Source organism: Callorhinus ursinus, unplaced genomic scaffold, assembly GCF_003265705.2.
Source record: "Callorhinus ursinus isolate GAN/ISIS: 27379988/994484 unplaced genomic scaffold, GSC_fseal_2.0 scaffold1, whole genome shotgun sequence".
In the NCBI taxonomy this organism is placed as follows: Eukaryota; Metazoa; Chordata; class Mammalia; order Carnivora; family Otariidae; genus Callorhinus; species Callorhinus ursinus.
The window spans coordinates 78,084,827-78,101,457 of NW_027397063.1; the positions used below are offsets into that span (position 1 = coordinate 78,084,827).

General features: G+C 40.4%; 1 long non-coding RNA gene across 1 annotated transcript; it reads left to right on the forward strand.

The window, feature by feature from the left end:
- Nucleotides 1-4,557: 4,557 nt before the first annotated feature.
- Nucleotides 4,558-15,927, forward strand: LOC141369935 (uncharacterized). The gene is made up of 3 exons (XR_012373541.1): nucleotides 4,558-4,620; nucleotides 6,878-6,918; nucleotides 15,783-15,927. It is a non-coding gene; the product is annotated as an uncharacterized lncRNA (long non-coding RNA).
- Nucleotides 15,928-16,631: the final 704 nt, after the last annotated feature.

Below are 16,631 nucleotides of genomic sequence, written 5' to 3' on the forward strand. Positions count from 1 at the left end.
CTTGGAAAAGTCGTGCACATTCAGCTTTCCTATCTGTCACGTGGAGGTACTAATATATCATGGCCACCTCAGAAAGTGTTGTGAGAACCAAATCAGAGGGCATTTGATAAAATGTGAAGCACTATGCAGAAGAAAGCTGTTGAAGTCACTTCTGCTCATTTTGATATATCCAGTGTACTGATATAGGTCATATGATATTAATTTTTTTATACTTAAATACCATTAGAAAAAAATGATTTGTCACGTAAGCTATATTCAGCCTTCCAAAAGAGATGATGAAAGTGATTTGCCTTCTGTGCCTAACCAAGGCTTTAGTAATCCCTCAAAGAGGGAAAGATGGCAGGTTACAAAAAAAAAAAAAAAAACGAAAAGCAAGAAAATAATTGGAGCATTCTTTTGCAAAACTGGTTGCTGACTCTCTTTAGTTTTGAAACTAAGTGGGAATCCTCACATTCATATATTGCAGAATGCATCTGACCAAATCAGGTCGTCTATATAAGAATTTCATAGAGTAATTCCAAAGAAATATCACATTCTTGCCCTTCTTGATACGAGGTCATAGAATTCACTTGGTTTCAAAGAGACCCATGTGGCTTTTAGGAAGTTGCTTCAGCTTCCCCACCTTCTGCATATTCTCCTGGGCTTCAAAGAATGCCCACTGGCCTTCCATTTGTGGAGGGATGGATTACTGACTAAGCACCATCTCTCTGACGGCGCCTAGAATGACTTAGAAAAACTTCAAATTCTACTTCCATTTGGGAGTACCACAATCACTACCTGCTTTACTAATTTCCCCAAAGCCTTCAAATAGCAATTACTGCTGTTCCTTTTTTGGGGTAATCAAAAGCAGCTTAGAGACTGAATTATTCACCTCTCTTCTGGAAAATTTGGTACGCAGGGCTTTTATTGGGACCCTATACTGTGTTCTTCATCATCTAGGACAGGCATTTTTTGCCTATGATCTTTAACTAATTTTATGTCAACTAGTTGTACTTACCCCAAAGTATTGGAGGCTAATTTGTTTCTTTAATCTGAAAAAAGATTCAAGGTCTATTATAGTAATGGCAAGGTAGTTGGCAACATGATGTCCGGAAGCTACGGTTACAGCATCCAGAGGCATCTGGCATTTGCTAATGTCCCTGTAGAGCTAAGTAAAGTAGGACAACAAGTGGAGGTTGAACCGTTAGGCAAAAATTACCCAGCAGCCATCATATAGGAACACTTGATATCGATGGAACCAGCCAGAAACTAGCTTCAGAAAAAAGGTCAGAAGGATTAAATTTGAAAAAGACCTTCAGCAGGCAATTGAATTATGTTTGCTATATGACTGTACCCAAAATCATAACCGATTTTGGGGGGAACCTGAGAAACCATGAATTCATTTCAAAATCATCAAAATGTAGACTTAAAATCTTAAAATGTTCCTCAAGTCTTTCCTACAATTTTTTTAAATTTAAAATTTAATTAAAAAATTTTACATCTCGTTCTCATATTGTCTTTTTCAGTTACAACTGCTTAGTGTTTTATAACCAATATACTAAAACCAGAACATAAAAAGAAATACAGACCAATTTTTTGAGAAAGAACAGAGAAAGCCAACTGAAGGGCAGAAACAAAAATGGAGTAAAGATGGACCCAAAGAAAGATTTGTAAAAATGTTACACATTTCTTCCCTGACCCCTTTGGGATGTCCTTGATTCAAATATTACTTACCCTGGTCATAAGACTTCATTCTACCGAACATCCCTTGATACATTCTTAGGCTAGCATTGTTTTCAAAGATCATTCTCTGCTTATGTTTCTTGTCTGAAAAGTTGTGCTGACTTATATTCCAGGATCTGTTATTCTAGGCACCTGTTTTTGATGGGATATTAGCCCAATTAATGGGAATTAATAAAAGCCTGGGAACATGAATGAGATAAAATGGGAAATTACAGGCCTATATAACTCTAACTTTTTAAGAGGAAACTGTTATAAAATTCATTTTTCCAGAACCCTAGAGCTGATATAGAAGCCTAGGAATACCTGCCTTCAAATCTGAGTTTTGCCACTTACTTTCTTGTGAATTACAGCAAGCCTCTCAACTTCTGGTCTCTCCTCTATCAAATGGGACCTCACAGAGTTACCATTAAAGTTCAGTTATGTGACAATAAAAAAATTAAAAAAAAAGTTCAGTTATGTGAAGGTCCTTCTAATACTCTAAAGCACAAATGCTAGTTAGCATTACGGTTACTGTTGATCAATCAAGCTCTGAAAAACCGAATCTCATTTAAGGCAAGAGGACAGTTTTAATTCCTATAGATGTTCTTTCCCTTGGCCTTGGTAATGTTTTTAAATTGATCTTTGTAATGTAGTATCAACCTTTACGGAATTATGGCTAAGAACAGGTGCAGTTCCCCAATATGTTTCTAACACCTGAACGGAATCACAATCTGAAAATGATTCTTGAAAATAAATGGTAGTCCAGGGACGTCATAAGCGATGTTCCATAAGAAGAAGTACGGGGACCAGGGTAAGTCACAATTCAATCAACGACGGAGTAAATACTCCAATGAGACTATTAAGTTATTCATGCTGATGACAAGACTGTATAACCTGGGTTTTACTCCTTTCACAAAAGGCAGGTTCGGAATTCAAAGTGACCTTGGGGATTTAGAACGGAGATCAGAAATAGACACGATACAGTTGTGTCTGCCTGGTTGCAGAGGTAGTTGCAGGATGAGGAGAGGGCCGGAATGTGCCCAGAGTTCTGGCAGAAAGACCTGGCTGCGTGTGAGGACACAGGAAGAGAGTGAGAGGTCCTGGGTCGTTCTCAGATGGCCTGTGAGTCAGCAACGCGGCTGCAGTTAGAAAGCAAGCTGAGTGCGGCAGGGCCCGGCGGGAAGGTGGCGTGGAGCGGAACCCGCAGGCACAGCTCCTCTTACGAGGACAACTGGACAGGCCACATTTGGATGCCTCATCTGGGGAGCTCTGTGGACTACTTGGCTCAGGATTTTGTCTCTGAAGAAACACCTGTAAATATTTATTTTAGACCCTTACCCTCGTTACGTTTGCAGAGGGTTAAGGCGGCTTTACTCTTTCAGATGGGAGCCATAGAGATGATTTACATATGAGACACAGCAGTTATGTGAAAGGCAAATTCTATAGCCCCAACTATCTCAACCCCCTTTATTAAAAGAGCATTTGTGAGTGGTTTAGGGATATTTCAAATCTTGTGAGGACCTCTAACTTTCAGCCCTTATCATCTCTTGTATTAGTATTTCCATAAGTTGCCCACACAGAAGGGTGCTGTGCATTGCCCCGCCTGTCTGGTCGAAGCTCCCTCCCTTCCTGGACAGCCCTGTTCCCGTTTGCCTGCCTGCCCACCTGCTCCTCATCCTTCAGCCTCAGCTGAAGCCTCACTGCTGTGTGAAGCCCTTTGTGACCTTCCTGGGGAGAGTTACATCCTCTGTGCTTCCTCTACTGTGTCTCGCACATTTCTTTGTTAAAGGCTCCTTAATCACACCGGATAGAATTAGAATGTGAGCTTCTTGAAGGTACGGTTAAAATCTTATTCCTCTTTGTATTTTCATTACCTAGAAGGGTCCCTGGCACGTGGTGCCTGCTCAATAAATATTTATTGAATGATTAAATGAAGGAAGGAATGAAGATAAACATATTAGTATAAAATCTATGTTAATAGGTTAAAAAAAAAAAAAGCCCGGTATTTAGCCTGAAGAAGGAACCTCTAACTTTGTGTGTTGCATGGTGTGTACCCTACAGTTTTATAGGGAATTATATTTGAAGCTGAATTTTTAGACTTTCCAGTGAGCTATAAGGAAGAAGTCTTTGCCAGTAACACCTATGCAGAGCCCTTCCTCTCCTCACCTACAGGGGGAGAGCTAGACTAAGTCCCTTTTAATTTTAAGATACTTGATTACTTCATGCTAAGCTCCAGCACTTTCTATTCTTTGGCCTCGACCTGTTTCCTGAGGGTCCACTATGGAGACACAATCAACATGAAGAGCACATTTCCACCTTCGGTAACCTGCTAGGGGCTTCCCCTGTTGAAATGATTCAAAAGTTTAATGAGTGAAGAAATTTTCATATTGTCCCAAATTCATTTAATAATTAAGAGCCATGTGAAGCCAGCACTTGTAGTTTTCAAAGCTGTAATACATAAATGTGTCTTTTTGATTCTCTAAGTCTCTCTTTTCAAGTAAGTTTGATCAGAGGGAAACAAAAAAATCTTTACTATAGCATTGTCTCCAAATGTTCTGCTTCTGTCATTCGAGTGATGCATCTGATGCCTGTTGAGGATTTTAATGATCTCTTCCTCTCTGAAAGATGCTGGTCTCTAAGACGTGATCCCCTCCATCCACCAGCATTTTTGGTTCAGAAATAAACAAAGCAACAAAACCTGCATCATTTGTTTGCCTAATGGCATGTGTCTTTAAAAAAAAAAAAACCAACCTCCCTCCTTTCCTCCCGCCTGTTTTTAATATTTATCTTTCCATGGGTACATGCAGCTGTCTTCAGTGTTGTCAACATGTTCCTAAGCAGGCTGACTGGGGTGTTGGCAAACGTCAACAGCAGGAAACCTCCAGCCCCTGACAGTTAGAGAAGACTCCCCTCTGAGCGGTGAGTTTAAAAAGCACTGATTGTTAATTTTTTTAAACCTTAGACTCTCAGTAAGTTTATTAATGTCATGATTTAATTGTGTATTTTAAAAATGTTATGATTTCCACAGTGCCTCGTGATTTTATTAGTTTTTTTATTAACAAATGAGTTACGGATATTTTAATTGATAGCTTAATTTTTAAGAGTCTAGACGCTATATAGTCTGTAAGTCAGAGACCTCAAGACCTCAGTGCGGCATATGGTAGGGGTGAGAGCATAAGCTTGGGAACCAGGCTCACTTGAATCTGAATTATGACTCTGCCATGTCCTAGTTTTGTGACTGGGGAATGAGCTGCTCTGTGCCTCAGTTTCCTCATTTATGACATCAGATTGACTTTATCTCCTTTGTAGAGTTATCATGAAAATTAAACGAGTTCCGGGGCACCTGGGTGGCTCAGTCTGTTAAGCTTCTACCTTCAGCTCAGGTCCTGACCTCAGGGTCCTGGGATCAAGCCCAGCATCGGGCTCCCAGCTCAGTGGGGAGCCTGCTTCTCTCTCTCACTCTCCCTCCGTGCTCTCTCTCTCTCAAATAAATAAACAAAAAAATCTTAAAAAAATTAAGTTACTACGTATAAATCTCTTAGTACAATTTGAGATACATAGTGATTTTTTGATAAATGGTAATTAGCAATAGTGATGATGGAGAATCTTGAAGACGCCATTTTTCAGCAGGTGGGGTTCGTCCTGTTTCAGAGAACTCAAATCCTTATTTGTAAAAACAAACTTCCCCTCCTAGGGTAGGAAAGACTTAAAGGTTTTCACTTGTGTTAATTGTCAAATTTCTTGAAAAGCACAAAACAGCTGAAAGCTTCGTTCAGACTTTGTAATCGCAGCACTGACATTTTAAAGCCCATTCTATGTAAATCTAGACACTGCATTTACCATTTATTTTCTGACTCTTTAACTACGTGTCTTGGGCCTTTATTTATATACTTGGGTGACAATTAAATTGCAGGAGTATCCATGGCCATTTTTGTTTGGGTGACCTTCATTTAGTTTCAAATACTCTGCAGACATAGATTCTGACAAACAGCAATATTTGGGAGAAATTTACAAAAGAGGAAAGGATCAGTGGGGAAAAAAAGGTATTACTATTTTAAGGTAATTAATATTTTGGTTTTCTTGGCGGTAAAAATAGGACTTCACCAGATGGCAGATGTCTTTTTGGTTGGTAATGTCGTGCTGTATTTTGAATGAAGGATGGCAGGGGGAGGCGCTGTTTAAACACAGCCTTTTCAGATCATACCAAGGCATGCAATCTGGGCTTTGGGAACAGGGAGGAAATGAGTGAACAAGTAAGGTATTTTTATTGCTTAAGCACACGAACTTCTTTGTTTTCTTGAGAAAATGTGACTTTTTCAGGTGAAATTGGGCACATGAGGGCTGTGGAATTCTGTGAGACGTGCATGTGTTGGAAATGGAGCAACACGAGGACAATAAAATTCCGGACCTCTCAGAGCAGTCATCTACAGGGTAGTTAGGAGAATGCCTCCCTGAGGAGTCTTGCAGGGACAGAATGGAGTGACAGGGCAGACAGGTGTCCCTTACTCTAGACTCCTCTGCTGTGTGTTTTCCTTTTATCACTCATGGACTGATTTGAGCCTCCTTTAAGCAGTATCCCCAGTGTAGCTCACAGCCTGGTGGAGACAGAAGCCAAGGCCAGAGCATGGCCAGAGCAAGACCAAGGTCTCTTAACTATGGCACCTGGTGGCAGTTAGACCTGAGTCCAAGCTTTTTCTTAATTTTATACTCGCAGTGCTCTCCACATCGTTTTCTGGGGGCACCAGGGTACCAAACGGCTGAACCAAGAATGGGCCTCACAGATGATAATAACTGACACTTACTGAATACCTACTGTGTGCTAGGACCCTTACCTGTGTAATCTCTGCTCCCTTGTTAAGCCCTCAAGACAGGTATTTCTCCATTGCATTGGAACCACAGGATCATAGTGGCTGAGGAACTAGATCAAAGTTACACAGAACTGTCACTGAAGCTCATTATCTTTCTGGAGCCAAAGCCCATGTTCTTCACATGCTATCGCAGGGTTCTTTAGGGCATGCCTATGTCTTCTGGCTTGTTCTCATTTTCCTTAGCACCAAGGTGAGGATGAAAGGAAATATATATAGTTATAAGATTATATATCCAGATTTTAATGTGACCCCAAAACATGAACAAGTATGTACTATTATTTTTTCCTATCTTTTTTTTTTTTTGCTAGGCCAAAGAGGGCGGTATGTGAAAAGGACGCTATTCTGGAAGGTAGGTCGTGCAGATTTTAGTCTGAGTTGTACCACTACAAAGCTGTGGCCTTGGGTAAATAATTTAATCCCCCTGATCCCAGTTACTTCAATAAAAATGAGGAGTTGACTAAATTACTGTTTGTCTAAATTTTCTTCCAGATCTAATACTCAATGATATTTTATTATCTTATTTTATTTATTTAAGAGAGAGAGATAGCAACAGAGATAGTGAGAGAGAGCATAATCAGGGAGGAGAGGGAGAAGCAGGCTCCCCGCTGAGCAGGGAGCCTGATGTGGAGCTTGATCCCAGGACCCTGGGATCATGACCTTAGCCAAAGGCAGATGTTTAACTGACTGAGCCACACAGGTACCCCTACTCAATGATTTTTTAAAAGGCCTCAAAATCCTTCACTAACATGAACTTGCACTCCCTACCAACCACCCCCTGTTTTTATGTGAAATGTTAGGGTACACATACAGCAGATAACTTATTTCGGATCCTCTTTGAGTGCAAATAGACTCTTGCCCTCCTGATTGAGTCCTTGGTGATGTTACGAGTAGATTCAGAAGCACACTTCCCAAATAATTACCAATATTCATGGAGATAATTAACTTACACAGACATTTGGAGGAATAATACAATGCTTGGAAATATCATCTGATGCCAGGAATGTTTACTGAAGATTCGTTTATTTCCCCAGTCAGCTGAGGCATGAGGGGGAAAGAGAAGATACTTTCATGGTTTTATGTGCTCTGTGGGTATATTCTCGGAAGTCTCCCTAGCTTTATTATTTGTTTCCTAGACTTATTAATTCTGTTGAGAAAATTAAATAAGCAAATGCTAGTAAAAGAATTGAAAACTCCAAAATTCTCACATCAACATATGCTATTATGAGGAGACTGTTAGTAGCTGCTGATTTGTTGAGTACCTCCTAAACACAGATTCTCCACACCTATCATGACCACTTTTCATGGTGAACTTTTTAGGTAGGCATTGCCTTTTATTTTTTCTAATCAGCTTTATTGAGATATAATTCACATTATCATCTTTCTTTTTATCAGCAAGGATAAAAAAATCTTACAGAATTTTTGCTATGTCCTCTAAAGAACCTTTTGTTTATGATAAAAATACTACATGAGCCCAAATGTATTTTGTTAAAAGGACTGTGTTTTCCATTATGTTCCCTTCAAAGGAGAGAACATGATCATGGGAGGTCAAGAAGGCATTGACTATTGTGAGATTAGTGATCTAGCTCATTCCGTACGTGCTGATGGTGGCGCTCCTCAGCCAGAGCATGGCTGTTTGTGATGGGCTGCAGAGGGGCACGGTTTGCAGCTGTACACTGCTGTTCTATAAGCATTTACCTTAAATCCTGTACAGGTGTTTTTAAAGATTTTCTTTTGCTCATTGTCCACTGTTTCAGAATCTTAGAACCACCCAGATTTAGAGCATATCCGATTCAAGCTTCAATTTTCCAAATGAGACAAAGGACAGTCAGGCAGAGGAAGTAACTTACTCAAGGCCACATGCTCATCTAAGGTGGACTTGAGATAGAATCTAGACAGCCCTATTTAATTTGCTGCACTCTATAACCCTCGTTTTCATCCATGTTAATACTTGATCTGAGTGACCGTAGGGTGAACTCAGGCCTTTGGAGCCATGGTAATACCAAAGTTTGTCCCTGCCATGTAATAGAAGTGCAAGTCCATGTCATGAATAAAACCTTTAGACATTGTCTTGTTATAGGGAAAAAAGTTTGTTACAATAGATTTAATCTAGGTATCTTTTAGAGCAAAGAAGTCATCTTTCACTATTGCTTCTAGCAGAATAAACCTAGTAGGAAATCCGTAATTTAAATATATTAAACAATTTGGAATATAGTTTGCAAGAGAGAGAGCACGCGTGTGCACACACATGCAATTGCGCACAAGCAGGGGAGGGGCAGAGGCAGCAGCAGACTCCCCACTTAGTGGGGAGCCAGATACAGGACTCAATTCCAGGACTCTGGGATCATGACCTGAATGGAAGGCAGATGCTTAACCGACTGAGCCACCCAGGCACCCAAGAAATACAGTGGTTTCTATCTAAAGATAGACCGACACAAATTTTCTCACCTGGAACATTTATATTCTCTCTACGTTACAGATACTCAATATGATCAACAATTTCATGTTACTTGATTAACCCATACTTCTGATATTTTAGGAAAATACCTCTTATTATGCTGCTAATTATCCTCCCAAATTCTTGACTCTGCTTCTTTTGCTCTGGCCTCTGTTTTTGTTTTACTTGTTTTCTTTAACACACACAGACACACAGACACAGACACACACACACACACACACACACACACACACACACACACACACACCCCTTCCATAATATAAATGAAAATAATTTGAAACTTTTTGTACTTGATATATGAATGTAAAAGTCTATGCAAAACCTTCTTTAAGATGGTTTTTTACTCTTTATTTCAGGGCGTGCCACATTTCTGTTTAATATTGTCAAGTTTCTTTTGCATTAAAATACTGTCACAAGTTGGCTTCTCCGGCAGTAAATGCTGAGATGGAGTTTGGGATGTGTATCTGTTTCCTAGGGCTGTCATGACAAAATACCGCAAACTGGGTGGCTTAAACAATAGAAATGTATTGTCTCACAGTTCTGGAGGCTCAGAGTCTGAGATTAAGGTGTGGCAGGGTTGGTTCCTTCTGAGGCTGAGGGAAGGATCTGTTCCAGGCTTCTCCCCAGCTTCTTGTAGTTTTCTGGCAATGTTGGCATTCCCTGGCTGTGACAGTATCACCCCAATTTCTGCCTTCAGGTTCACATACCATTCTCCTTGTGCATGTCTCTGTGTCCAAGTTTTCCTTTTTATAAGTCCTCCAGTCATGTTGGATTAAAGCCCACCTTACTTCAGTATGACCCCATCATATCTAGTTACATCAGCAATGATTCTATTTCCAGATAAAGTCACGTTCTGAGGTACTAGGGGTTAGGGCTTCAACATATGAATTTTGAGGGTACTCAATCCAACCCATCCAGGGTACAAAATGTATACCTCCAAGGGAAAGGTGCAAGAAGCAGAGGAAGAGGTGAAACCACCATGCAGGCCCCACGAAGCCTGAGACAATCCAGCAACAAGCTTCGGAACAAATATTGCCCATTGGCAAGTCCCTCTGAGAGGACTTTATACCCTACCTCTCTCAGTCATCAGGTATGGGTTGCCTGGGAAGGGCTTTCTTTGGGTAAGCCATCTTCTGAATAAAGGCAGGCTCTGAAGGAACTGATAGCTGAAGTCTGGCTGTAGATTATACTCCTCATCTGGACAGCAACTCCTTCTATGAAGGGGTATCTGGGTGGTGCATCTCCACGTCTATCACAAATACATAAGTATTACTGACCTCTATATGGTTAAAAAAAAAAACAACCCAAAACTTGATCTGAAAAAAAAAAATGCTAATCTTATAAAAATATCTCTCTTTCCTGCTTAAATACCTTGGATGTTCTCCATGGCCAGGTTAAGGTATAAATCCCCTAATCGAACACTTAAGGCACTCTGCCATTGGACTCAAATTTATGTTTCAGTCTCTGTACTCTGCAACAGAATCCTCTGTTCTAGCCAAGCTGGTTTTTCTCTATGTAGGGCATGGAACTCAAGCGGAACTTCTTCCTTAATATCTTTTACCTATTGAGAAGTACAGAGATATTAGAAAGGTAGATTACAGTCCAATTGGAAAAGTCTTGAAGCCAGACTAAAAGGGTTGTAATTAAATCTATAGTCTAAACCAAGAATTGACAAAGTATAGCATGCAGAACAAATCCAGCCTGCCATCTGTTACTGTAAATAAAGTTTTATTGGAACACAGCCATGCCCTTTTTCTTGCATGTAGTCAGTGGCTATTATTATGGTTCAATTTGGCAGAACTGAGTAGTTGCCACAGATACTGTGTAGCCCACAAAACCTAAAATATTGAACTATCTGGTCCTTTACAGAAAAAGTTTACTGGCTCTTTCATCCAACCCTTCTTTTGTAGTAGAAAAAGTACGGCTTTTCTCTTGAAGTTTTCTGGATGGTTCCTGTTCAGACTGATCTTTACAATCTTTAAACTCATAAGGCACATAGTGGTTTTCCTGTGTCAGGATTTGTGCTTCTAAGGTCTATGTCCCTGTGAAATTGTGATTTGTAATAAGAAACATATCTATATGTGTACACATATTATATATATATATAGTATATCTATTTTTGGTTTTCATCTATTTCTCAGACAGAGCTTCTAAAATCTTTCGAGTTTCCAAGTGATGAAAGAATCAAGATGTCTTTGTTTTGACTTTGGAAAGTCTCTAGGTTTCCTAGGGGCTGGTTGCCAGGGGAACCAACCAGGTGATTAGAAGTTTAGAATTTCAGCCCTCCACCCACCCCCAGTGGGCAATGATTTAATCAATTTTGTCTGTGTAATGAAGCCTCGATAAAAACTCCAAAGAATGGGGTTGGAGAGCTTCCAAGATGGTGAACATGCAGAGATTTGGGGAGGGTGGCATACTCAGAGAACATGGAAGCTCTGTCCCCTTTCCCCATACCTTGCCCTAAACATCGCTTCCATCTGGCTGTTCTTGAGTCATATCCATTTATAATAAACTGGCAATGTAGTGAGTAAATGTTTCTCTGAGTTCTGTGAGGCACTCTAGCAAATTAATCAAACCCAAGGAGTTGGGGGTAGGGAGTTAGAAACTCCAAATTATAGCCCATTATTCAGAAGTATAGTTGACAACCTGGATTTGCAACTGGTGTCTGAAGTCCGGGTTGGGGTCAGTCTCCTGTGACTGACTCCCTTAACCTGTGGAATTTGCTGCTATCTCCTGGTAGATAGTGTCAGAATTGAGTTCAGTTGTAGGACATCCCACCTAATGTCAGGGGATTGCTTGGTGGAAGGAAAAAAACCCAAACATCAGAACCAGCTGTCAGAATCTTAGTCTCACAGCCCTAAGCAGATTGTGAGCGTGTGAGCACAGGCTGTGCCTTCATTTTATTTTGGATTTTCCACAGTGTTTCACAGGAAGTATCTGTTAATGACATGGAGATTCGTATCACTTGCTTGAGAGGCAGTTTGTTGGAATGTGGAAAAATGGTCTTTGGAGTCCAGTAGATCCAGCTCCTCTGTCTTATGTATGTCACCTTGGGAAAGACCTAATTTCTCTCAGCCTCAGACTTTTGCTCAGCCCTGGTACAGCAGTCACAATTTTGAGGCTACAAGTGTCTTACAGATGGTACTTGACCTAGGAGGTAGACTTTTGTTCCAGGCTAAAGCGAATGAGATATACAACAGTTCTCACACTAAAGCAGAGCTAAGGAGAGGGCATCACGCGGAAGGCATCACAGGAGTGATTCATCTACCTCAGGCAAGAACAAAGAGGAACAGATAGAACTCTATGCTTTTCCCTGGGGCGTTAGTGGCATTTGGGGAGTGATAGTCTTCTGAGGTGAGGGAGTGTCCCTCTCTTTGTAAGATGTTTGTCTTCTCTGTTCCCCTCCCACTTCTAATAGTGTCCCTGCCCACCACTCTTTCAGCCATAATAGCCCAGACAGGAGTTCCAAATGTCACTTGAAGGTCACTACTATTTTGGCTGAGAACCACAGCATACTTCCAATAGTGCTAGGGGTCTGTGCTTGTGTTTTAGAGAATACTGAGGGAAGCAAGTTGGGGCTGTGGAGACACCCACAGAATAGCTGTACTCTCCTCTGTTTTACATGACTGAGATTTTGTTTGAGAAGATACCTATAGCTAAAGGTTTTGGGAAAATAGAAGTGCAATTCTACAGTTGAAGTCAAACATTGCTTAATTGTAAAGGCTGAACTACGAACAGTATCAGATCAGAGCTGAGAAAGAGTCCATTCAACTCAAGGAGGCACAGAGCTGGAAAAGAAAAGAATAAAGGGGTCCTGCCCTATCAAGGCCGATACAGACCCTCCCCTATCCTCTAGGAGTGGACACAGATGCTGGCAACCTAGTGCGATCATAATGACAATACTGTCATTCATTTAGCACCTGCTGTGAGCTACAGACTACATATACACAATTTCTACACTTACAACTATGTCACGTGATAGGTAGCAGGCAAAAATAGTCTCATGGAAATTGAGCCATGTCTCTATACTCACACAGCTAGTTAGTGACTGAACCTGGATTCAAATCCATGGTTTTTTAAAAATTTTTTAAAAAGATTTTATTTATTTATTTGACAGCGAGAGCAGGAACACAAACAGGGGGAGTGGGAGAGGGAGAAACAGGCTTCCCGCTGAGCAGGGAGTCCAATGTGGGGCTTGATCCCAGGACCCTGGGATCATGACCTGAGCCGAGGGCAGACGCTTAATGGCTGAGCCACCCAGGCGCCTCTAAATCCATGTTTTACTATAAAAGCTTACCAAGCTACGATATGATATTATTTGTAATTTGTTCTTCACCTTACATTTCAAATTAACAAATATTTGTGTTGGGCTCCTGCTGTTTGCTGTGCTTATGCCTAAATGTGAGAAGATTGTATGTGACATTGCATATAAGAATTTATTTTCTTCCAGTTAATCCATTGTTTGTCCTTTTAAAGGCTGCCTTCATGTAGTTAAGTGTGGTACTTGCCTTGGGGTGACTTGGACATGGCGAGCACAGGGCACCTCCTCTAGAAGGGTATTCAAGGGGGCCCTCTTCCTGTGTCACTTACTACTCGGGGTTGATATAATATCTGAATCAAACATCTCCCCAGGGGACACTTTTTCTCTGTAGCAAGTCTTAGGAATGGTTCTGGGAGGCAAATAAAACACTGTTTGAAAACTGCGGACTTGTGATTTTTTTAGGCAGAATAAATGTGTGCCACTTACAAGAGCTCTGTATCATGCCTGTAAATGATTAAGTGGATTGCTGTTGTTAAATAAATAGGACCAGCAAATTGATTCCCATCAATGAGATACAGGAGTCTATCTTGTAAAATCAGCTAAAATACCTAACCATGCACAGAAGTTAGATATGAAACCTTCATGTATACATCAATAATAAGTCATTTTTATGAAAGGCAGATACCAGAGTTCCTCTTCTTTTGCTCATAACACTTTCCTCCCATATGTCCCACCTTTGACAACATACAACACAGCCAGAGGTCTGCACTCTTTCTCACTTATTTTCTGGCTTATCACATCGATCAGTTGTCTGGGAAATGCCATAAGGACGTTTCTCTGTATTTACTTAAATTGCTTATACAAATTGCTCCATTGTTTCAGAATATGAAGTTCTGTAGGAATCTGTAGTTTTTATATGTCTGTCTTAGGGTGTGGTATTTTGGAGTTTCATTGTCTTCTTTTTTAAAGTAAAGTATGTGATAATGGATTGGTTCAACCCACCCTAGACAAAACCATTTTGGTGGAAACATCAGGGGTTTTACATTCCTCCCCCACTTTCACATGGTTACAGCAAAAATTGGTCTGATAAAATGAAATCAAATTGTGATGTGGATGAAGACGTTAAGGGGAGAAGCACACCACACTCACAGCCTAGGAAACTGGATATTCTTTGCTTCTCATGCCATTGTCTGACTTCTAGACTGGTTGAGTGGCATTGGGCAAACCATTGTTGGTCTGAGCTAAGGTGTTCTCAGCTGCCAGATGAGTGTGTTGGAACAGGGGCAGCGGCACTTGGCAAGTGCATCGCCATGCCCTTGTCCAGCTTCTGTGCTAGATGGTGTGGATTGGGCATGGCTATAGCGCCCACAGGACAAAGGCCGGTTTTGTTGTCCTTTTTAATATGGGGCTCTAGGCAGTATTTACAAATGATTAATTAAATGCAGGTTGTCATCTCTTGTGGAAGGACTGGTGGGCTCTTTCCAGCTCCCCTTAATGAGCTATCATGTGAAGCGCTTCTAGAGATTTTTACATATGCAAAAGACTATGGGGAGTATAATATTTAATGAAAAATAATGACTTTCTGACAATAAAAAGTTAGCAGAATAGAAGAGAAAATTTGGATGAGGATAGATGGATGGTTGAGACTTTATTGATAACCTTTGAATCATATGCCTTAAATACCACCCTACACTGTCTCTGAAAGCTCATTCCATTTAGACATTAAAAAAACTAAGGAACTCAGTTGCTAACCTACAGTTAAGTTTTCCTGTTATTTTAAAGAAATTGAATAAAAATTTAAAATGTTTTTTATTTAAATCAAAATTCTGACCACTATTTGATAAATATCCTAAGAGTCTCATTAGAAATAATTACAGCCTACCCCACTTTTTAGGGGGAGTGGGTGAGAGAAGAATTACTTTTTTTTAAAAGATTTTATTTATTTATTTGACAGAGAGAGTTAGTGAGAGCAGGAACACAAGCAGGGGGAGTGGGAGAGGGAGAAGCAGGCTTCCCGCGGAGCGGGGAGCCCAATGCAGGGCTTGATCCCAGGACCCTGGGACCATGACCTGAGCCGAAGGCCGACGCTTCATGATTGAGCCACCCAGGCGCCCTGACAGAAGAATTTCCAAAATATAAAGTGCCAGTAAAATAGACATGCTTTTATATTTTCATTTTGACATTTTGGCTAATGTTCAAATGATATGGAAAACCCAGCTGAATTCCTCATGAATGATTTATAGCATCATTTAAATCCTTTTATTGAATGAGAGACAGATATTTCTAAATGGGCATGATTACAATCTTCCATATTAAACAATAAATAAAAAATAGTTCCTTAATGTTGTTTAGTAGTTTATGATAGAAAAATGTGGTCTAATAGGTTTGTTTTATTGGATTACCTTTTCATTTATTTAATCAACCAGGAGCCTATTGCACTTTACAATAACGCTACTTTGTTATTTTTTATTTTTTGTTTTTTTTTTATTTTTTAAAGATTTTATTTGAGAAAGAGAGAGTACACAAGCAGGGGAGGAGCAGAGGGAGACGGAGCAGACTCCCTGCTGAGCAGGGAACCCGATGTGGGGCTCAATCCAGGACCCCAGGATCATGATCTGAGCCAAAGACAGATGCTCAACCGACTGAGCCACCCAGGCACCCCAATAACGTTATTTTAGAAAAGAGGAAAATTATGGGTTCAGGGGCTAGGCTAACTGCCCAAGGTCTCATCTCTACAATGTTCTGGAAAACAACTTGGATTTAAGTTTCTTGACCTTCTGTTCTAAGCTCTTTAGCCTACATTCTTGCTTTTTTTTTTTTCCCCAAAATTATATTTTTGGGTTAAATTACTTAGAAACAATTTACTTTTTATTTTTTTAAAGATTTTAGTTATTAGAGAGAGAGTGTGCACAAGCAGTGGGGAGGCACAGAGGGAGAGGAAGAAGCAGACTCCCCACTGAGCAGGGAGCCTTAGGCAGGGCTTGATGCCAGGACCCCGAGAGAGAGATCATGACCTGAGCTGAAGGCAGATGCTTAACTGACCGACTCACCCAGGAATCCCTATAAACAATTTAAATATGAATAAGAAGCAATGGTTTTAGTGGCAATAAAATAGAAGGAATACTAAAAAACTGCAACATTTTGGACAAATGTAAGAAGTTTTTATTGTGGTTGGGTTTCTTAATTTACAAAGATCTGGTGCTTGCCTCAAACCCTCCACTGATAGGATTTTCACAGATGACATGCTCTTTGTATTTATTATTAACCATGTAAACATGCTGGGGACACACACACACACACACACACACACACACACACAGAATCCCCCTCCCATTCATAATCATTC